The sequence below is a fragment of the Octodon degus genome, unplaced genomic scaffold (genome assembly GCF_000260255.1).
Source record: "Octodon degus isolate 3935 unplaced genomic scaffold, OctDeg1.0 scaffold00157, whole genome shotgun sequence".
Lineage (NCBI taxonomy): Eukaryota > Metazoa > Chordata > Mammalia > Rodentia > Octodontidae > Octodon > Octodon degus.
In genome coordinates this window covers 1,257,726-1,282,335 of record NW_004524733.1, presented here as the reverse complement: position 1 = coordinate 1,282,335, position 24,610 = coordinate 1,257,726, and the positions used below count along the sequence as shown (strand labels likewise).

General features: G+C 38.9%; 2 pseudogenes; one reads left to right on the top strand and one right to left on the bottom strand.

The window, feature by feature from the left end:
• Nucleotides 1–14,604, top strand: part of LOC101589351 — a 65,422-nt pseudogene extending 50,818 nt beyond the window's left edge.
• Nucleotides 14,605–18,771: 4,167 nt separating this feature from the next.
• Nucleotides 18,772–20,273, bottom strand: LOC101588956 (annotated as a pseudogene).
• Nucleotides 20,274–24,610: the final 4,337 nt, after the last annotated feature.

Below are 24,610 nucleotides of genomic sequence, written 5' to 3'. Positions count from 1 at the left end.
CTCTGCATAGATACTGAGAGGAATCTTACAGCTCTGCCCTTAAGTAACACTCCCATTCATTGACAATTTTGGATGTACTTATATGTCCATACATATTCCTTACACATATGTATTCAGCTATTATAATTTATCATATATATATATATGAATTTTAAAAACTACTCTTAATGTTATTGTTTCTTGAACAATTTAATTTCTAAATGCTCTTATACTGAAATTTAAGGTCATTTTCAAATGAGTTCTAAGATCAAATTTGTGATTGACCTGTGACAGCATGGCCCCAGATTAGGCCCTTTGCACCTGCAGAAGAGCTGGAATGACTGACTTGGTGGCATACTGGACAAAGGCAAGACAGTAGAAGGAGCAGAGAGGAGATTGGTCAGATGATCTGAAAGCTAGTCCCAGTCCTACCACTAATTTAATATCTAGGGCCTAATTACTTAAACTCTCTGAGCCTCAGTATCTTCCTTTGCGGATGAAGGATAACAATTCCAAAGCTGTTATGAGATAAAGTCTAATAATATCTACAGATATTATAAACAAATCATAATTCAAGTGGAAGCTATAATTGCAACATTAGACAGTTCTGTATCCAAACATGACAAGTAGGTCAATGGGTCATTGGACCCAGGATGATAACAGACATTTATCTTCCATCTATTTTTAAGAGTACATTTTTAATTTTCTCAAGATTAAATGGAAAGTGATTCAGGCCTCATGAACATTTATAGTTAAGTCTCAGCACAACCTCATTACAAGAATATGAATATTCATCAAAATATATAGTAATAAAAATGAATAGTATAGGCACAATATAGGAGCTGCTTAGTAATTACAAAATTATAATCAATTGTGGAATTTTTAAGTTGAAAACTTCACCTGGATTCTTAGTACAAACTCCCTATGAAGTTCTTCTTAAAGTTCTATTCAGTCATTAGCAGAAGCATTTCTGTTCTTACAAGAAAATAATCTTGTCAAAATTTATTTGGAAGATTTACAGCATTATTAATAACTACAGTTTGGCAGAAAGGCAACATGATTAAAAATAATTTTGAAATGGTCTTTTTAAATGATTCTTCCATAAGAAATACTGGTCTGTAACACAGTGTACTTTTAACTTAGGGAGTGATTCTGGCTTTGTACAATTTTATTCTGCTGTTCACGTTAAACAACTGCTCTTTTCTCCCTTGGAAGCTATTCAGCAGCTGCAGGTAGGGCAGAATGCAGTGCTGTCTGGCCACTGTATAGGCAGAGCTGCGGGGAGCACATTCCATCCGCGCTTTGCAGGCAGCTCCGCCTGCCTCCTTGCCTCTGAGTGCAATAGTCCATGGTCCATAAAGCACTAAGCGATTGGGCATTCAGCACTTAGAGATCAGTGCTCCTCCCTGAGCAGGATCAGGGCCTTCAGAGCAGCTGGAGTACCACTGCTGGTGGTCCCCACCTTCCAGCTACAGGGAAACAGAGGCAGATCATCTTCCAAGGGCCCTCACGTCAAAGGCCTTGCTTCTGTCAGCCAGCACAGAACTGATCTGGACATCTTTGGACATGGCAGAAAGCCCATATTTAAACAGAACTGAAACATAAGGATTTTCTAGTCTTTACGAGAAACAATGCATTCAGGGAGAAGTCACTAAGATTCATTGAGTCCTTATGTTGGGAAAATATAAACAGTACACTCCTTTCTATCCTTGCCTAAAGTCTCCATTGTTTTCTGCCATGGTGCTCTGTGCCTTGTCATAGGAGCATTTCCCCACTGTTCTGCTTACTAAATGTACTCTCTGTATGATCATTAAAGACTGAGGAATTTTAACACCTGGTCTTGTTTTTGAAGTTTCAATTTGAGATCTGACTTAATATGAATTTCCCTCTCTCTATCTATGTATCTATTATATGGATCTATTATATGGATATATGTAAATATTCACCTACCAAATATGAATTGAATCTGTAGTATATTCCAGCATTTGATGCTTTAGTTATCATAGAAAACAAGAGGCAGAGCTTCTGTCTTCAATGAGATCTATTTAGAAAGACAGAAAGTAAGCACAATTTAACCTCAAATGTAAGTGCTATGAGGAAAAAAAAAAAAGCAGGAGGAAGAGTGACCAATATAATGTTTAGATAGAATGATTTGCAGTGGTCTTTCTGAAGAGGTGATATTTGATTAGAGAGCTAAATGAAATCAGAGATGTGAGCCACGCAAATACATGGGGAACTGCCAGGTGCAAAGGTGCTGGGTGGAAGCATGCTGAGTGTGCTTGAGTAATAACAAGAAATTGAGAATAATTACAAGGGACAGAAAGGTAGAGAGGAATGCAGACTGGGTCGGGACAGGAAAGTCCTTGCAGACAATAGTAATGACTTTTGATTTGACTCAAAATGTCATGCGAAGCCATTAAGTGATGACCAGTAGAATCGCTGATGTGAACTCTGATTAAAACAGCCTATGAAGCATGGTAAGTGGATGAGGTGCATCTGTGGGCTACTGGAGGGGAGAAGGTGGTAGCGATCATGATCCCTTGGTCTTAGGGAATAAGAAGCAGATTCAGGGCTGAGAAAGATGGAAGCTGCATTTGCTGATGGAATCAACATGAGATTTAAGAGCGAAGAAAGAAGAAAGGATGGCTTCAAAGACTTTTCAGCAAATTACTTCATACATGTAATGTTTTGTAGAGCCATTAGACATTATTATATAGATATCTTGGGAGCGAAGTAATTTCAACCCATAACAATGCTCATAAAAGAGAACTTTTGGGTTACCATTATCCAATTTGCAGTAGGAATCACCACATAATTTCTTTAAATCGTAAGATCTTTTAATGCAGTTAAAGTGTAATTCAATTACTATAAGGTTCATTTAGAAAGAATTATTCAGAAACATATGCAAAATCCATTTTCATTAAATGTGTGAAAAATAGTCAAAAGCATGTGCTGTACTAGCATCAAAGGTGCCTCATTAGCCCTTAAATGCTACCCATGATGGTTGGCCCCTGTGCAGAGTGCCTAGCACCCTGGCACAAGTGACACTAATACCCTTTTTCTCTTGATCTGACAGCATCTTATATGCCTAATCCACAATGTAATCTAAATATGGGAACTAAACACCAAAGGTTAAATTATTAGCCTTGCAAAAATATAGATTAATTGGGACATTAATCTAAAAAACAACTGGAATACAAGCATTCCTTCCTGCATGGCCAAATACTGCCAATAAAAGATTAGAATATGTGCAGTTGGGTATGCAGTTGGATACTACTTCATCACTTCATCTTAGGTGATTCTATTCCATAAGAAGAATAAATCAGGGGCCAGGGAGACAGCTCAGTAGAATAAGTGATTGCCTGGCAAGGGCAGGGTTCTGAGTTCAATCCCTGGTACTGAAAAAAAAAAGAAATAAATCATGATTAACAAGGAAAGCTCCTTCAGATTATACATAAAAGTAAATAATGTGATGGATCTGTTGCCTTCCAAATAGTAAGAGATAATAAGCAAACATAAGAATAATTCATTAAGTCTGGATGTGATGTAATAAATTGCCTAGAATCCCAGCACTTGGGAGGTTGAGTCAGGAAGACCACTGAGAGTTCGAGGTGAACTTGGGCTACAAAGTGATTTCCAAGCCAGTCTGAAATGCATAGCAAGGGGCTGGGGATTTGGCTCAGTGGTAGAATGCTTGACTAGCAAGCTGGAAGCCCTGGGTTCGGTCCTCGGCACCAAAAACAAAAAATAAACCTCCCCTGAAATGCATAGTGAAACCCTGTCTCAAACAGAGAAAATTTTACTAAACTAAAAAGATTACTAAAGAGATTTGTGTAGAAGTCTGTAACATTGTCTTCTTTCCACATACCCTGTGGCTTTCTTTTTTTCTTCTTACTGTCTTCCTGCTTCAGACCCTGGCTTCTGTCTGTGTCCATATCTGCCGAGACCCTACTAGATACTGTGCATTGAGCCTGTCAGTAGCCATTGACTTCCTTGCTTGCTGACTCCAGAAAGCAAGTGTGTGTGCCATCCAGGTCTGGATGATTGTATTAACGTTACTATGGGGCTTCTACCACTAATAACACCATCCCCCTCATCATCAGAAACAAGTGTAGCAACTACATGTTGTGGGAGGGGCAAGAAAAAAGTGAGTGACTCAGCTTGAGACCTAAAGAGCTCATAATGTTCCAATAGGCATTATATTTGATTGACTCACATTCCTCAAAGTAAGAGAATTTAAAATTATGAATAAGGCTTACAAAGGTCTCATTTTTAGACAAGTAATATTACATGACATTTTATCTTTCAGCTAGAGATTTCATGGAGTTTATCAAGGTAATATTTATAAACTTCCCTGAAATCCCTCTCAGGTTATATGTATCAAACTAACTTGCAGATAGTTAATAAAGAAAGCAGCATACATCAATGTCAAATGGTCCACCTCAAGTAAAAACGGCTTTGATACTCTTGTTTTCCTGTTATATGTAACATCTGAGCCTGCCATCATCACCCAGTGCTCTACCACATTTTTTCATAAGCATTATTTCTATCAACATAAGACACTAAAGCTGATGATAATCTCATTGTTCAGTAGTGAGGCGTACATCACAAGGCATAAATCATGCCTCTCTAGTCACTTGGTTAATTTCATATCAAACAGTGTTATTTCTACTTTGGGGAGAGAGTGGCTGGCTAAATATATAAGAGAACTACACAGTTTTAAACTGTGAAACTTAAACTGTTTTACTCTAAAGATTTTTCAACAGCTCTTAGGTGAACAAGAAACTGTTGATAATGCTTTCAAGTATAAATATTTTCTGAAAGGCAAGTGCATACACTGTATTTTTGACCATTGGGTTTTATTCTCAATAACCACTGAAAAACTTGATAAATAAAGCAGCCTGAGGTCAGTCTATTTTATATAATGTGGGATACTTTTATTAAGGCACATAATGATTTCTAAGTTGATCAACTCCAATACAGAGGTTTTCAAGTACTAAATGGCCCATAAACAGGACATACTTACCTACCTGCGGAGTATATATTTAAGTGCTGTTTCCACTCCTTCAAAATAAATTATTTCCACATTCCCCACTGCCCAAATAACAAAAGCTAAAGTGGGCATGCTGCCATTGAAGATGGAATGCTCTCCCTCGCTGCCTACTACTCAACCTCTTCTCATAGGAGCAGCTTGGCTCTCCCTTTTCCTCTTCCTCGTCAGAGCCTTGACATGGGCCACACCTTCTGGGTCTGTTCCTATACCAAACCAATTTCTTCTCTTCCCTCCTACCAAATCCCAGGCATGTCTCTGCTATTGAAAGAAGTATAATAATCACTTTGGCTTTGTTGGCACTTTTAGATGCTCAGAGGTTAACAGTATATCAAGCTTTGTGGTCTCCTGAAGCATTTCTAAAGACCCAAAAATAATAAGACTTATGAAGGTTTACATCATTCCCTAGTACTTCCTAATTTTCAGCATTCCTCAGGAATCAACACTTTTTTTTTTTCTTTAGTGTATCACAGTGTCTACAGGGTCTGCCTACACAGATCAAACCTGAAATGATCCTCCTGTTTTCAGCCTCACAAGCGCTGGAATTATAGACTCGTGCCAGCACGCCCAGTCTCATTCACTGTCTCAGAACATCCCAGGGGCGGGGCTGGCACAGCATGCCGGAAATGAGCCCAGTCCCTGTGCCTGCCTAAGCAGGCGCTTTAGTCGGCTGAGCTATCTGGCCAGCCCCGCACTGTGTTTTAATGCAACTTCTGACACTCACTGAGGAGCCGGATTCACTGAGTAACTTTACACTAGTCTGCTTGGCTGCAGAACAATCAGTGTCACACTTCAGAGAGAAGAGTCTCCTCATTTGTTCAATGCAGTGCAGGGCTAGTGATTGAATGCAGAGCCTGTTATTCATTTGGAAAGAGGGACAAGAAATGGAATGAATAGTGTTTATGGCAGGGAAAAAGGCTGTAAAAGTGAAATAAGGCCCCACTTCAAAGATAACAGATGAGTTAGGACTGGATTATAAAAGATATTGGGGGCATTACTTCGAGCACATTGTGGAATAACCTGAACAATGAGATCCTTACGGAGATGACCAGTTCATAGGACAGGTTAGAAGACAAACTGGAAGAAGGTAATTTCAATGCTTTATTTTTTTTCTTAACTCTAAGGAAGTAAGTGAAGTTCGTTATTTCTATCTCACTGAGCAGTGTAGTTAAATTCCAGTGCCCTTAGGAATGTGGAAGCCAGCTCAGCTCCCTGTTGAGTGGCTGGGCTTGCACTTCTGTGTGGAGCTAAGCACATGGGTCTCTTCCACAGAATGGAGTTTGGTAAGGTTACTTTAAGAGATAGCAATTGAAATCTAGAAGAGTGATAAAAACTGATTACTATACCCAGAAATGTTTGATGATCCAGGTGAAAAGTTAAGCACCCCAAGCACAGGATGATAACTCTTTTTTTTTTTTTTTTTTTTTTTGTGGAAGCAGGGATTGAACTCAGGCCCTTGGGCTTGCCAGGGAAGTGCTTATTCCACTGAACCATCTCCCCAGCCCACAGGATGATAACTCCTGAGCTCCTAGGAAATTGCTCTTCTTTTGAGCTGCCTCATCTCTAGGCTGGCAAGAGATATTTGGGGATGGTTCTGCCTCTTCTTTCATTAAAATTTAATTTTTATTAGTATGTGTTTGCCGTCCACATTATTTTCATCATAGGGAATTGATGTACGTATATGACACATCTTAATGCATTTTACATGTCATTGTTCATCCCTTATCTCTTCTTTACAACTTCTTTCTTAAGCTTCATCACATAATTTTTATTTTCTCATATGGCAGCATAAATTTCCTAACATGTCTTCTCTACTTTATGGACTTAGGTTTTCATTTTTTTAAATTAATTTTATTGGTATATTTTAGATGTACACAATGACCAAATCATCACAGAGAATTTGTACCTGTACATAATATATCTTGATTCTTCTTTATCCCCATTGTCCTCCCCCTCCTTCAGCACTCCCCCCTTTATTTACAAAATCTTTGCTTCCAAAGACTTTTATATTTTCTTCTTTCTTTCCTTTTTCTTCCATCCTCTGTCCCTCTCACATGTTGCCATTCTCATAAAAACATATCATTACAATTTTCCATTGTACAATTCGGTCCTTATTTACCCTTAATGTTTCTCACACCAGAGAAACACTGCAATATGTAAACATGTGTGCTATGTGTCATACTTAAGAGGGGTGCACCCATTGACCTAGACATATCATAAGTTTGTACTTCTTCGTGGCAGAGTAGTACCTTGTTGTATAAAAATAAAGCACATCCTGTTTCTGTTCATCTTTTGATGCACATTTTGACTGTTTCCAAGAAAACAGCTTTTACAAATTGGGGTACCATAAACATGGCTATAAATACATCACTATGGTAGGATTCTTGTAATTCTTCTAAGAAGATAACAAGAAAAGGAATAGCTGGGTCTAAGTGGACCTCTACCTTTCATGTTTTGAGGAATTTCTACACTGATTTCAACAGTGGTTGAGCCAGTTTACACTTCCACCAACAGCTGACAAGGGTAGTGCTCCTTTATTATCACAGCACCACAAGAGAATTCGTGATTTCTTGGGAAGAGCCTTTCTTTCTGCAGTGAGCTCAAATTAAAGTGTTGTTTTAATTTGCATTTCTTGGATGACCAGTGATAATAAACATTTTTCATGTATTTATTTGCCATTTGTAATTCTTAATCTGAGAAGCATGTATCCATTTCAGATGTTCAATTTTGGATTGGATCTTTAAATTAGGGGGGATCTGATTAATTTTTAGTTCTTTATGTATTCTAGGTATTGCTCCTTTGAATAAGGAATAGTTGACAAAATTATTCTCCGACTGTATGCTGTATCTTGACTCTGTTGGTGGTTTCTTTTCTTGTGCAAAGCTTTTGAATAGGAGAAAATCTCACATGTTGATTGTTTATAATAGTTCCTGTGTGATTGGAATTTTGTTCATAAAGTTATTGCCTACACTTTTGTCTTCAAGAGTTCTACCTATTTTATCTTCCAGAAGATTTATTTATTTCTATTTCAATATTTAGATCTTCAATCTATTGTGATTTAGCTTAGTACCTGGTGACAAATATGTTTCTAGGTTTAATCTTTGTCACGTGAAAGGCCAGTTTTTCCATTTCTGTTTATTAAAGACACTATCGTTCTTCCAGTATATGTGCTTTAACTTTATGTCAAAGATAAAGTGCCTGAGTGTGTTTGATGCTGTTTCTTAATTGTTTTATCTGATCCATTGATTGTCAGGTATTTTTCTGGTTTTTTTTTTTTTTTTTTTGAGGATACAGAAACTATTTAGGAATGGAGTTCTAAATACGCACTAAAATGACATAAATAATAAATGTAACAAAAATAAATTTGGGTAATAATGTATCCATACAAAATAAAAATAACATAATAAAAGGCCAAATGTTTATAATTGAATAGCACTGTGTAAACTGTAAATAGGTTGTAATACTTTCCTGAACTAGTTTTGATGTTGTTGTTGTTGTTAATTGCTGGTGCCACACTGTTTTTATTATAGTAGCTTTGTAGTATAATTTCATCTGAGGGATCATGATGTTCCCTGCCTTGCTTTTGTTTCCCAGAATTTCTTTTTGCTAGTTTGGGTCTCTTCTATTTCCAAAAGAATTGCATTTTATCTGTATAACAATTTTGGAAGTATGGGTATTTTTCTATATTTGTTCTTCCTAATATGAACAAGAGATACTTTTCTATAGTTGTCAATGTAATGGTCCTTTTCTTCCTTTGTTAGACTGACTCCTATATATTTCATTTTTTTCTGATGCTGTTGTGAAAGTAGCAGAGTGCATTATTTTGGTATAGGAATATCAGCAATTTTTGAGTGTTGACTTTATATTTAGTTACACTAGTGGATTTTGTTACTAAATCTATAAATATTGTGGTGTAGTTTTGGGGGATCATCACTATGGAGGAACATGTCATCTGCAAATAATAATTTACCTTCTTCCTTTCCTACTCTTATTCCTTTTATTTCTTTCCCTTGTCTAATTGCTCTGGTAATATCTCTAGAACTGTATTAAACAGTAGTGCTGGTACTGGATGTCCTTTACCTTATTCCTGAATTTAGCTTTAAAGCTTTCAGTTTTTTGACCATGTCATATATTGTTGATTGTTCCTTGGTTCTAGATGGCTTTTATCAGATTGAGATGAAGACCATGTATTCAAATTTTCTGCACTGTTTTTACCATGAATGGGTGTTGGGCTTTGTCTTATGCTTTTTCTGTGTCTATTGAGATGATCATGAGCATTTTGCACTTCATTCTGTTAAAATTGTGTACTATATTTATTGATTTGAGTAAGTTGAGCCATCCCAGCATCTGTATAATGAATCATACTTGGTCATGATGCGTGGTCATGGTGTATGTTTTTCTTAATGATTTGCTGCATTATCTGAGACAATGTTTATCGAGGGGTTTTGTGTCTGTATTTATCAGGGAGATTGGTCTGTATTTTGCTTTTTGCATTGGATCTTTCTCTGGTTTTGGTGTCAGGGTAATGCCTGCCTCTGGGCATGAGTACAGGAGCATTACTTTTCTTTCAATTTTATTAAAAAGTTTGGGAGAGATATCTCAGTGGCACACATGCCTGCCTGCCAAGTACAAGGTCCTGAGTTCAATTCCTGGTGCCCAGAAAAAAAATATGGATTGACCATTATGGCTGGGTGTATTGCTCAGCAGCACAGCATCTCCTTAGAAAACACAAGGTCCTGAGTGCAAATCCCCTACTAAATGAAAAATTAAGCAAACAAAAATAAAGAGTTTGAGGAGTAGTGGCATTAACGCATCTCCAAATTTCTTGTAGAATTCAGCAGTGAACCCTTGAAGACCTATTTTTGCTTTTGGTTTTGCAGTTTTTAAATCATATCTTCCATTTCACTGACTATTACTGGTTTCTTAGAATATTTATATCTTCTTGATTCAGCTTGGTAATTCATATATATCTAGAAATTTGTTCCACCTCTGTGTTTTTCATCTTATTAGAATACAAGTTCACAAATTAGGCATTGACGATCTTCTGGATCTCCAAGGAGCTGCTGTGACTTCATAATTGTCATTCTTAATTGTATGGAGTTGAGTCTTTTTTTTTTTCTTTTTAGTTAAGATTATTTATGTGTTTGTCAATTTGATTTAACCTTTAAAAGACAATTCTTTCATTCTTTGATTGTTTTCTTAACCTCCATTGCATTAATTTCTGTTCTGATCTTCATAATTTTCTCGCCTGTGGCAACTTTTGGCTTGACTTGCTCTTCTTTTTCTAGAATTTGGAGGTTCATCATTATGTTATTTGCTTTCACTCAGTTTTGCTGATATGAGAACTCACTGCTATAAATTTCCGTGATATGACTCCTTTCACTGTTTCTTATGAAGTCTAGTATGTTGTACTGGCACTATAGTTTAACTGTAGAAATTGTCTAATTTCCCCTTTAATTTCATATGTGAACCTTTGGTTGTTCAGGAAGGTGTTGTTTACCTCTCTTGTGTTTTTACAGTGTTTGTTACTTTGTTTATCATTGATTTTCAATTTTTTATGAAAAATGATCTGGTAAAATGTATGGAACAATTTCAATTTCTTTGAATTTACTTAAGTATGTTCTATGAACTAGTATGTGGTCTGTCTTGGAGAACATCATGTGCACTGCTGAGAAGAATGTGTATTCTGTTGTGGATTGGAACACTCTATATGCATTACTAAATGCATTTGCCCAAAGATTTGGTTCAGTTCTCATATTTATTTGTTAATGTTTTGCTAGTTGATCTATTTGTGACAGTGACTTTTGAGCTTCTCCATTACAACTGTATTAGTGCTTAATTGGTTTTTGATATCTGTTATATTTGTTTTATGTAGTTGAATATCCTCTTATTTGGTGTATATGTATATATGATTGTTATCTCTTCCTCTTGTATTGTTTCCTTAACAAATATGTGGTGATTCGTGTTCTCTCTCTCTCTCTCTCTCTCTCTCTCTCTCTCTCTCTCTCTCTCTCTCTCCTGACTCAGCCCACCCTGAGGGTGGGGCTGGGGCAGCATGTAGCTCCAGGGATTGAACCACATTCCCCTGTGGCTGCCTAAGCTTCCTAAGCAGGCATTTTAGACCACTGAGCTATCTCATTGGCCCTCTTTTCTCTCTTTGTCAGTCTTGCCTTGGAATTCACTGTTTCATCTCATTTAGAATTCTTACAACAGTGTAGAATTCTGACACAAATTATTTGAAACAAAGTGAAAAGGTGATGGAATTACAAATTGGGAATGTCAGGTAATGCTGTGGTTTACAGTGTAGTTGTTTTCATAATACCATCAAAGATCTCACTTTGTTCTTCTCTAAGTTCCCTGAGCTTGGTGCTCAAGTCAGGCATGCTCCTCATGATAGGAAGGTAACCACTATAATCCCAGGTTGAATTTCTACCAATTCGTTAATTTTTGGATAAAAATTAATTTTTCTCAGTCCCGGACTGAATTCTAACATCCTATTTGATTCATATACATACTCCTGACACAGTTATAGCAACAAAAATAAAAATGCAAACATAGTTAAAACACATGATTTCCTCTAAATCCAAGAGCGTCATTATTTTGTCCTGAGATACTATAACTGAGTAGAAGAGGAGTGATTCTATGTGGAAAAGAGTGCACTTTCACCATAAGCTGAGGGGGTAAGTGCAAAATAAATTTTTAGTCAAAACCAATAAATATCAGTTGTAGTGTACATGCTGTACATCCCAAAAGAGCTTCCTATGGTCATGAAGTAAACTAAGTAATAATCTCAAAACTTTGAAATTCAAAAAGACTTTGAAGTTCAACTTATTTAGCAAATATATATTATAAATATAGTACATACTATTATATTATATTATACTATATTATATATTATCTTATATATATTTTGACAGTGTCTCATTAAGGCTCTAAGTTATCCAAGCTGAACTAAAACTTGCTAGTTTCCTGCCTCAGCCTTACATACGCCTCTCAGTGATAACTGTACTTGATGTTCTCTAAATCATTTTCTCCAGTTGAGTTTCATGACACTGCTGCTACAGTGTAGATCTTTTTTTTTTTTTTTTTTTTTTTTTTGACAGAACTAGGGATTAAACTCAGCCCCTGGGCTTGCCAGGGAAGCACTTATTCCACAGAGCCATCTCGCCAGCCATACAGTGTAGATCTTATCTTTTTAAATTGATCTTCCTTAGACTACTTGGACTATTCTCACTTTTAGATAATGGAATGTTTATTGTCCCAAACTTAGAAATTTTTATGCCTTTCAGTCTATATTCTTTATATTTCTGATTTTATCCAGTCTCGTGGATTTTAGTGATGAAGATTCCTAAATTTTTATTTTAGTCCTAGGCCTCTTCATACCACTCTTTTCTTATTATCTAGACTTACATATCTATTTTTCTAGCTGAAGTTAAATTGTCCTTTAAACTGTGGGACTGGATTGTACCCAACAATAGTAAAGCTACCTAATACAGAAAATTAGCATAAGAGAAGCGGAGTTGCTATTGTGACTATACCTGGCCATGTGGTTCAAAAGTCTTTAAAACTAGTTTGTGAGGTTTATTGAGAAGGGTTTGGTGAACTCAGGGCCCTAGCTCTCCAGGCAGGTGCAGTGCTGCTGAGCTACATCCCCAGCCCTAGAGAATGGTTTAAGCACAGTCTGCTGGGTGATTGTGGCCAAAGCTCCGAGTAGGTATGCAGGGCTGGGGAGATAGCTCAGTGGTATAAGTGCCTGCCTGGCAAGTACAAGGTCCTGAGTTTAATCCCTGGCACTAAAAAAGAACATCCATTTATCAGGAAGGTGAACAGTAACACCTTGGCTTGGGAATATTGAGTTAGACACAAGGACTTCATTAGCAAGTAGATTAGAGTCTGTATGTGTGTCAGTCTGGCAGAAGAATTTAATCTACACTTACTCTTGCCTGAAATTTTGAATAAGGCTGAGAAAAAGGGAAGAGGACTGTATGATCTGGCAGAGGAAATTTCAGTTTTTCTCCACACTGCCTGCACCCTGGAAGTTGGCTTTCGTTCATAGTTTGTACATTTCATAGTCGCATCATCGCTGCTGCCTGCTTGTTTGCTTAATACTTTCTCAATCCATCATCGCCACCAAGAATGGACAGCTCAACAGTTTCCACAATGCTGCCATCGAGGAGGGGCCATTCCTCTTCACCTTGGCATCTGCGGGGGAAGGCCACCCAGATAAGATCTGTAACCAGATGTGATGCTGTCCTCGATGCCCACCTTTCGTCAGGACCCAGATGTCAAAGTGGCTTGTGAAACTGTTGCTAAAACTAGAATGATCCATTTACTTATTTATTCATTTATTTATTTTGTATTTTTAGGGGAAGGTCTACAGGGTGTTCAGGGTCTCACTACTAAATCAGACTCGTAGTGATCTGCCTGTTTAGAGCCTTCCAAGAGCTGGGATTACAGGCGTGCACCACCACGCCCAGTCTCGGTTGCTCTCTCAGTGCACCCCGGGAGCTGGCATGGCAGGTCCAGGGATTGAACCCAGCCCCTGTGCCTGCTTGCAGGCACTTTAATCTACTGAGCTGTTTGGCCGGCCCTATGGAATGATCTTTCTTCCTGGGAGAATTACATCCAGAGCTGTCATTGACAACCAGAAAGTAGTTTGTGAAGCCATTAAGCAGATCAGATATGATGATTCTTCCAAAGAATTTGACTGAAAGACTTGCAATGTACTGGTGACCTCAGAACAATAATCACCAGATATGGCCCAAGGTGTTCGTCTTGACTGGAATGAAGAAGACATTGGTGCTGGAGACCAGGGCTTAATGTTTGGTTATGCCACCAATGAAACTGAGGAGTGTATGCCTTTGACCATTGTGTTAGCCCACAATCTAAATGCCAAACTGGCTCAATTATGCTGCAGTGATACTCTGTCTTGGTTATGTCCAGATTCAGAAACCCAAGGGACTGTGCAGTATGTGCCAGATCGTGGTGCTGTGATTCCCATCAGAGTGTGCACAACTGCTATATCTGTTCAACATGGGGAAGGAGTTTGTCCTGATGAGATGAGAGAAGCCCTAAAACAGAAGCTTATCAAGGCTGTTGTGCCCACAAAATATCTTGGTGAGGATACAATCTACCACCTACAGCCAAGTGGCAGATTTGTTATTGGTGGACCTCAGGGTGGTGCTGGTTTGACTGGCAGCAAAATCACTAGGAGCACTTATGGTGGTTGGAGAGCTCATGGAGGAGGTGCCTCCTCAGGAAAGGATAACATCAAGGTGGACCATTCAGCTGATTATGCTGCTTGTTGGGTGGCAAAATCCCTTGTTAAAGGAGGTCTTTGCAGAAAGGTTCTTGTGCAGGTCGCTTATACTGTTGGAGTTTTGCATCCATTGTCAATCTCCACTTTCCATTATAGTACCTCTCAGAAGAGTGAGTGAGAACTGTTAGAGATCATGAAGAAGAATGTTGCTCTTTGCCCTGGGGTCATTGTCAGGGATCTGGATCTGAAGAAGCTAGTTTATCAGAAAACTACAGCCTATGGCCAGTCTGGTCCAATGAGCTTTCTGAACAGCTGAAGTAGCTACAGAGAAACCAGCTTCCTTCCAAGAGCAATGCTTTTAGTGGAGAGGAGGAAATCCCTTCATACTGGAACATTTTCTAATTGCTTATTTATTGTATTCTGAGGTATGGTGTAAGTACAGAGGAGCTATCACCTCAGATGGCATATTATTTTTCCTCAATACCATCATTCCTCTAACAACATGATTCCAGTATTCGCAGGTAGGCCAAGATGTCCTACAGAAAAATCTTGGGTTAGAATTACAGGGGGTCTGGCTGGTGTTACAGAAGGGAGGGCAGAGCCGGTGCAGCTGGCCATGGAGAAAGCTGGCTTGGCTGGTGTGGTACAGAGAAGCCAGCTTGTTTACATGCTTATTCTACTACTGCTTGCCCTAAGCAGAAAGTGCCTTTCAGGATCTATTTTTGGAGGTTTATTACATATGTCTGATTCTCATTTCCAACAGTTTAATGAAGATTTAAATAAAATGCTAGGTTCTAATCTAAAAAAAGAAAACAGAAATTTCAATGTAGCGCAGCATTCAAGCTGTGTCATGAATATCGCTGGCTACTTTGAGCAAGATTTGTAGTAAGAATTGGGGGCAAAAACAAAGGAGAGAAAATTAAAAATCTTAAATTTTTGTCTCAAATGAATAATGTATAAAGCTGAGGTCAAAGAAGGTGTGGCTGGTGAAGATATTTGTGCCATTAAAAAAGAAAACATAGGAGGAGCTGGGGAGATAGCTCAGTAGAATAAGCGCTTGCCTGGCAAGTACTAGAGACTGAGTTCAATCCCCAGTACCGGAAAAAAAAAGTGTATTCTAGAATCAGAGGTTGACAGTTTTGGGGCCAGAGAGATGGCTCAGTGGAATAAGTGTTTCCCTGGCAAGCACAAGGGCCTGAGTTCAATCCCTGGTTCCGCAAAAAAAAAAAAAAAAAAAAAAAAAAAAAATGCTTACAGGGCATCTCAGAAATCAGCAAGTCTACCCTTTGCAGACTTAAGGGAGAAAAAATATCGACATTTTCTTTTAAAACAAGGTCTTTGGGTCTCATGCTTGAGAAGAGATTTCTAGGCGATTGGTCTTTGGGTTTTATCCCACTGTGTTCAGTTAGTGGTCCACTGTCTCTTGGCCACAGCTCTGCTAACAGCTGATGTTCGTGTAATCCACATTGTGCAGATTATATGGGCATGTAAAATGGAAAAGTTATTGAGTCAGAGAAGCTTCTACTCAGATTTCAAAGGAAGGTATGGGAAGGCAGGCAGGTACGCTTTGTAAAGATAGTAAGTAAAGCTACCCAAATAAAGTCAAACATGTAGTGGAGATCCCATGAAGTTGGAGATGCCAGGTACATGGAACACCTGCTGAGGAAAGCCGAATACTTTGAGCAGAACCAACCAATAGATGACCCACTGGGGCTAAAAGTGCCAAAGCATAGTGATAAGGCTGCCTAGTCCCTTTGGTCCTTATATCGCTACACCAAATGCCCTAAACAGTGCATACAGAGATATAGGACCTAATGATTGCTCTGCTGAATTTCGTTGTTGCTTTGGTCTGATTCGTTTTTATCTCACTATTTCTCCCTTTAAAAATATGAATGTGTATCCTGTGTCATTGTACCTTAGGATTATGTATTTTGTTTTTTATGTTTATAGAGGTTCACAACTAAGACTGTCTTGAATCTCAGAAAAGAGTTTGGACTTTTGAAATGAGGACTTTCAGGACTTTGAGAAAGAGATCATTGCGTTGTATATAAGATAGTTGTATTGTGTTAGGTGGGAATAATAATTATATCATGTTTATTTGGAGATTAATGATACAGTAAAGGTAAAGGAGACACATTTGGTCATCAAGTTGACAAGGGGTGAGACAGAATGATTAAACTGTATTATAAACTTGATTGGGATTAGTACAGCACACAGCTGGATGCGACTGGGTATATCATAAAGGTATGAACTTGGGTAAGATAGCTGGTCCCTGCCCCTTCGTCCCTTGTACTGTTCCCCTGATTTGTTTCCCATCTACCATAAACCACAGCTTAGCTGTACTGTTCGCTTCTGTCCTTCTGCCACTGTCTTTCTGTTTTACAGCCAGCCAGCCATTGACTAAAACCTCTGAAACTAAGAACCAAAGTAAACCTCACCTCCTTTAAATTGTATGCTTCAAACATCATTCCTCAGCCATGAAAATCTGATGACTAAAGAAAATGTTACAAAAGGTAGAGCTGCTCAGACTAACCCTGGCTAGTGTCTGAAATCATTCATTGATGGAGTATTGTTGTGGATTAAGGATAAAGCACTAGCTAATAAATTTGGCTTATAGCTAAGTGACAAGAGAATTAATACCAGCCCTCTTGTCAGGAATTCAAGTTCTTTCCATCTTTCCTTCTCCTAGCCCCAATGTCAGCTTCAGTCAGTTGTGGCGAATGAAAACCTGTCACAGATAGGATTATATAATTTCTTGTTCAAGGTCGGGGTCAGTGCAGAAGTTGACTTCCTTCTCCTTAAGAATAAGAAAGAACTTCCCCAAATGTCTCCAGAAAACCTCCTTCCCACCTGCACTTAGCCATTTATGTGAACCCGTTATTTAATTTTCACTAAAGTCTTATAGCTTTATTAAATAAACATTAGCTTTAGTGTCTCTTTTACTAATGAGGATCCTGCTGGGTAAAGGGTCAGCCAGCCCATTTTTGAGGAAGGCTTGTCACCAACACATGGCAAATGCGGCTGCTTCTGCACCAGACTGGAACTAGAAAACAGAAGCGCTTTCCCTGAGAACAAAAGGCCACAGAAATAGTACAATAGTAGTGTTAGTAGCATTACTCAGCTATATTACACAAGAAATAAGGCTTTTTGGGGTCCCATCTTGGGGAAACTGAGCATCCTTTCTGAGAATCATTACTTTGAGGAAGCACATTCTTTGTTCAGGTAGAAAACTGAATGAAACAAAATTTTAAATTAAATCTCATTGAAATGTTTAAAAAAAACCCTCAATATAACAGAAAACCTATAAAAAATAGATGTTGGCTTACCTACCTTCTTGTCTTCCTTAAAGATAAAGCTATCTCAGGCTTTCTATTTGACTAATGGATTGGGCCAAATTTTTAGCTTCATCCCTGAAGCTGCTTTTTCACTCATCCTGTATCCACAGGGTATGGAAAGTTGTCTAGGTTTATCTTCTGAATGCATCCAGATAATGAAAGCTTATCTCTGCTCTAAGATACCACTATCTCTTCCCTGGAATGACCTCTTGGTTAATCTTCTGATCCATCCCCCCACCCAGTATTCTCAGCACATCACCCAGAGTTGTCCTGTCAAACTGCAGCCAAATGGTATCACATTTCTGCTTAAAATTCTCCAGAAATAACCAAAGTTATTGCTATGTAACCAACAAGCTCCTCTAGGATAAGCCACTATATTCTAATAATTTACCTTCTACTAGACAGTTCTCCCATGGCATTCTAGGTGTTTTGCTTTGATTGATTGATTGATTGATTGATTGATTGATTGATTGATATATTGAATACCCCACACATGCTCCATCTTCAGGCCTTGGAACTTTACTGAATATTTTCTAATGATTCATTCTATCACTTGTATAAGTTGTTAGTTGTTAATATGTGTTTGTAGTACATAAGGATCACACTTGCTATAGGGAGTTTGCACATGAACATAACAAATCTTAATTCTGGTTTGGGTCCCCTTCCTCTCACAGAACCTCTGTCCACCCTCCAACATTTCTTTCCCCAATTAGCAAAAAATCTCTTTCTCTCTCTCTCTCTGTCTCTCTCTCTCTCGCGCGCGCGCACACACGCGCGCGCTTTATTGAGACAATGTCTCACTTGAACTCACTATGCATTCATGGATGGCCTCACAGAGGCCCTCCTACCTCAGTCTCCCAAGTGCTGGGATTAACAGTAACACTACCACTCCCTGACTCCACTCTTTTTAAAAAAGCACTATGTTTGCTCTTTATTCCCCTCTGCCCTACCTATATTTCTTGTTCTTCTTCACTTGAAAAGGTCCTCTGTACGTCCTAATTTCTTTTTAAGTCTTAAGTTTTATTTAAATAACCTCAGTGAGAACAGAACAGACCAATTATTACCACTTCTTCATAATACCAATGCACCAAGTCAGGGATGGCAAGCACACTTGCAGCCAGCTGCCAGCCCATGTAATGGGTGGGACCTCAAGGGAGGCAGCCCCAGCCCCCACCTGCTGCTGGAGAAGTGTCCACGGTGGAGTGAGGGTTCTTGATGGTCTCCTCAATGGATACAATCAGGCACCCAGCCTCAGAGGCTGCTGTCAGGGCATTGATCCACACCATAGCTGGATCCCACATGAAAGCTTTGAAGTTGTCAGTAATGTCTTCATTGTTGATATCTACCCCATACCACATGCCACCCTGGGCATGCTGAGCCCATAGTTTGTTCAGGATATTTGTGGCATCAAAGCCAGAATTGTCACCTAGCTGGCATGGGATGATCTCTAAGGCCTTGACATATGTCCAGATCAGTAGCTGCTGCTTTCCTGGGATAGTCCTTGAGTAATCCCAAAGGTACTTAGAAAGTTCCATCTCAATGGCTCCAACACCAGCCATCACTGAAGCATTCTTGAAAGTCCTCCTGATAGTCATGATGGCATCATACAGAAACTGCTCTGTCTCCTCCATGAACTTCCCCACTCCACTGCAGAGGATGAAGGTTCAAGTCTTGACCTTGGGGCAGCCAATGAAGACATTGTACCTTTCCCATCATCTGAGTCTCTTTGAACAGCTGGCAGCAGCCCAGCACAAGTGCTGATAGAACATTCACAGTGGTGTAAATTGAGCCTTCACACGCCATCACTGACCTCTTTAAATCCTCCTCAGGCACATGGCCGGCACAGAACATGTTCCTATCTACAAAGTACTGGGTGGTTACAACCAATAGGGAGTTTGGACAAAATAACTTTGGCTCCAGAATTATAGATCTTCTCTAACTTGTCATACACAATAGTCCACTCAGCATGAACGATTGCCTAATAATCCTCTACCATGTGGACTCTGATTTCAGCATTGTATTTCTCAGCTTTCAGCTTGAGTTCAACATTTAGTAAAGAGATTGTGGGGTTATTGTACTTTCTAGGTTGCATTTCAAATCCAGCCTAAGAGCAAGTCTTGAATGCAACAACAGCCACCAGCCGAGACTCCTCTAGGGCTCCACCCTGTACCTTCTTGGTTCCAATCATTTGAAGCTGCAGCGAATCATCGAGCATCATCACAGCATCAACCACCATCTTAGCAAAGAAGGCTTTCTGCTGGGAGATCAGCTTGGAGCTCAGAGCTATCACAGCACACTTCTCCAGCAGCTTCCTCTGCTCCACTTTATCTTGCTTCTTCACGGTCACAGCAATCTCTTTGCTCTTGTTAATTGCCAACTGTGCAGCTGTGAGGAAAGCTCAGATGATGATCTGGGGGTACAAACCTTCCACCAAGCAGGGTTTTGCCTGCTTCAGAAACTTGGCAGCCAGCAGAGTTACAGAGGTGTTGCCATCACCAACCTCAGCATCTTGAGATTTGACAATGTCCACTAAAGTCTTTGCTGCAGGATGGGCAACATCAAAGAGTTTCAAAATTGTGGCTCCATCATTAGAAATTGTTGCTTTGCCCCAACCATCTACAATAAGCTCGTCCATGCCACGGGGACCTAGGGAGGTTCTTACAGCCTCGGCAATCACCTGGCAGGCATTGATGTTACTCACAGGCTGAGGGATGCCTTGGGAGCTGTCAGTCCCCTCTTTCAACAGTATAAGTGGTGTGGGCACGATTTCAGCAACTTCTTCAGGAGCTCGCTACTCTGTTCTCCATGTTCTGGCTGCCCAGATAGCCCACAATGCTCTGAATTGTTTTAGGAATTCAACAGTGGTTGCTGTATTGCATAATGTTGTCATCAAATTAGTTGTTCAGATTACCAGATACAAGCATGAAACTATGCATGCAAAATTGGAGGGGAAAAGTTATAAGAAATTAAAAAGAACAAGAAAAAAAATAAGTATGGACTATTCCTTTCCATAGATGAGCAGAAACCTGCATTCCAGTGATCCAAATGCTACTGCATACATGTATAAACACATTGTGCCTCCTCTTCCCTCTCTCTCCTGTCCTTTTATGTTTAGCTTCAGTATTCCCAGCACCTAGGGAAATGCCCTCATAAGTTTATATTCAATGAATGAATAGTTCTAAGTGGCAATCAGTCCTACATTCTGTTAAAGTCTACAGTTTCATATCATTCACTTAGAATTTAGTCATAATTTGTCTTTTTAAAACATTATATGAAAAAAGTAACCTAATTCAATAATGTGTCTATCAACTCATGTAAAGGGAAAGTAGTACAGTGCCTTGTATTAACTTTCAAAGCCAAGTTAGAAAAGACAAATGAATCAATCAATCAATTAATCAATCAATCAATATTTCAGTAGGATTGGGGGCTGATGAGTTGGCAAGGCTAAGGATGAAAAGGGAAGGCTTCAAGACTGGAAACTAAGAAAGATAAAGTCAAATTGAAGATTAGGGTGAGGGAGCTCCACTGCCTTAGGATACGGGGTGGGGAGTCCTGAGAGCACAAAGCCAGCTGGAGGCAGTGTAACTGCGCCTGAACCATCCAGCACTCTGCCCATGTGCCAGCATCTTCCACTCATCTTTTTTTAACAGAGCTGTATTAGGCAGATGCCACTTTTCTGTTAATGTTAAAAAGTAGAAACAATCTAAGCAATTGAGACAAACAATAGATTCCAGATAGATCGTGCTCTTTTCTCTATCACACAAATAATCCCACTGAATCAATTTTTATATGTCAAAAATTTAGACGATAAAATGGTGGAAAAATGTAAACCTAGACCAATTTCCAAGTATCTCATTCTGGAATACTAACATTTCAACTGTAATGTTGGAATATTTCAGTTTCAAGAAATCTGTGTATATTAAATATGTACATATATATTGGCCATATTGTTTGAGATTAGCATGCTCATGTCAAGTCATGGTACACAGGCAATCACATCTTTCTCCTGCTGTATGCTTCACACATGGTCAAATAGAAGAGGCACATCCATGTATCTGGTTATGCAGTGGAAGGGGTTGAGGAGAACATGGCTCCTCAGCCCTAGCAAGGACATTTACTGGTCCCTGGCCTCTCAGAGACTGGGCTCACCACAGGAACTGAGCTGCAGACCTGTGAGCAAAGCTCCCTCTGCATTGATAGCAGCTCCCTATGCCTCGCATTGCCACCCGAACTCTGCCTCCTTCATGTTGGTGGCAGCAGAAACAAGAGGCTGTGTGAAGTACACTCTGAAAACAGGAAACTCCGTGACACATTGCAGGCAAGTTCATGATGTGCTGCAGCATGTCAGCTCAGCTCTGTGCCTGTTCTCACCTCTTCCAGCTCCTGGCAGTCCCCAACCCTGGAGTGGTCACCCACATTATGCACAGCACTGCCCTGGTGACTTGTACTGAAAGCCTGGCTGCTGTTTCACATCACCAGGAGAGTAGCTGGGGAAAGCGAAGGTTTCAGAATTGCAATTCACTCCAACAGCGAGACTTGCTAACCTTCTACTTCATATCTGTTAAAACATGAGCTGGCACTGCATCCGCACCATTTTCTAGTGTTTGCAGCACTTCAAATTGTGTGCAGTTTCTTTCACTTATCCTTTTCTTCTCTCAGGGGCTTTGAAACAGACATCCTTGCGTGAACATAACTGCATAAAGCCACAATCTTGCCACATACAGGCCACCATATTATCATCAGAACCCAAGATTGTGAGCGGATCTGATCCAGGGTGTGTAGTCATTGTCATCAGTGTTCTAAAATGCTGTCCTTTCCTCAGCCTCCTCAGGCTCTGAAATTCAACTCTTATGATTTTCATCCTCCACACGCCTTCTAAAACTATGTCATGCAGACTGTTCTCATTAGAGGTTAGGAGTAGCTCTATTTTTGAGGAAATTACGATGCATGTCACTCTCTGAGTTATTGGCCCCACCTTCAGATCAGCATTTCCAAAAAATCAGGCTCATTATTGAATGTGCTATTCAACACCCTGATTACGCCCCTATTCTTTGCAAATCAATTTCTCTTCAGCTTCTGCTAACTGTAGAGGGATCTTATGTCTCCCTACTCAGATGATTCTCCTCCTCCTCCACATCTCATCTGAAAACACAAATTTTCTGTCTTTTCTTTGCCTCTTAATACCCCGCTCCCCCTTCTCTTATTTAACTCTACAATTGTATGACTTAACTCTGTCAAGTGTCTTGACATACACCTTGCACAGAAGCTGCTATCCATTTTAAAATTCATATTATGTTGAAAAACTCTTTTTAGATTAAAAAAAGAAACTGTGATTCTTCTTTGTGTATCAGAAGGTTCATAACAATTCTTTGGAAAATGGAGACAAGACATTTTTTCTAAACTTAAATTTTCTGATCCCTTCTGCAAACCAACCCAAAGATCATATATGTTATATGCACATAAGTCACATTCAAATGTGTGTTAGATGATATCATGGCAGAAGAATACACGCTTTGAAAATACAGCTCTATAATTGGATTTGTATGTTTTAACATAAAAGTGTTAAGTATACTGGATCATATATAGCTTCACACCAATTCTAAGGCTGTAAATCAGTGTGGGTGATTTAGTCTTCCTTATCCATTGCTCTTCTTACCTATGCGGTGAGGCATTCACACTGTACTCTGAGTCACTGAGGTAAAATGAAGCATCTGGGTTGAGTGTTAGAAGAATAGAGCATCACCCATATGATGTCCCAGAGGCTTCCTATACCCCAGACTACGAAGGCTCCATCAGAGGTTGCTAAGGGGATGTAGATTCTTGGCTTTAGCATGCTGGTACATTGCCTAGTGAAAATGAGTTGGAAAACCATGGTACCCTCTATCATTTTCCCTGTGATCTTAGGACAAAGTTTCTAAATATGTGTTGATGCTAGTTAAGAATACAATTCCACTCTTTAGAAATTCTCAGTTATTCTATTATTCTCTAAGTTGTTTTCCACAGCACGCACACAATCAGATTAACAGCTTGAACTGCTTAGTGTGTGGAAAAATACTGTTAAAAATGATAGATTCATGGTAGGCTTGAGTTTAATCTTTGGAAAGAAGGATTGGTGTTATTATCAACAATTTTTATTATTCATCAATGCAAAAACATTGTATATTATTAAATAAAAATTGTAATCATGCTTTTTGGATGGTCTGAATAAAATAATAGATGACCAGTTAGATGCCCTGAATAAAATAATATTTTCTCAGTTTTTGTTCTTGTTAATTTGCAGGCTGGTGATGGAGTTTCGTTCTACTGACTTCTAGATACCTTGTGAGTAAATACATGGTCTTTTACTAAACCTGAGAGCTACTACTCATACAACTGTTTAACTTTTTTGCATGAAGTATAAAAATAATACCAAGGAAATATAATTTCTTTAAGAATTACTTATAATTGCTCAGAATTTGTTGCTCATTTTAGAAATGTGGTTTCTAGTTACACACCCTCAGCATGGGGATCAAGAAGAGAAAACACAGCAGTCAAAATTGTTCAGTAAGGAAGTGATGGTTATTATTATCAATTAATATCAAATGAAATTAATTTAGAGGCCTAACTTAGATGTTTTTCCAGAACTTCATGCCAGTTACCATTACTTCACTTGATAATCACCTGTTGATACTGATTATAAGAAGTATGTTTGATATTAGATGGCTTATTTGTGTCCTTTTAGGTGGACCATTAAAATTTAGCAACACTTAGTCTACCTACATGCTACATTAATTTTTTCAAATGAAATTAGATCAATATTATGTTGAGGAAAACCTATGTTGTATTCAAGGAAGTCACTAATGTTGCTGTTTGTTCCAAGGATCAGCACTCAGCCATATTTGAAGAGCTGTACAAAGTACTTAAAGATTCAAAGTTAACGGTCATGCCTTGTTGTAACAGGGGTACAGCCAATCAGTTATTTGTTTTGTGTGCCAACATGTGCTATGG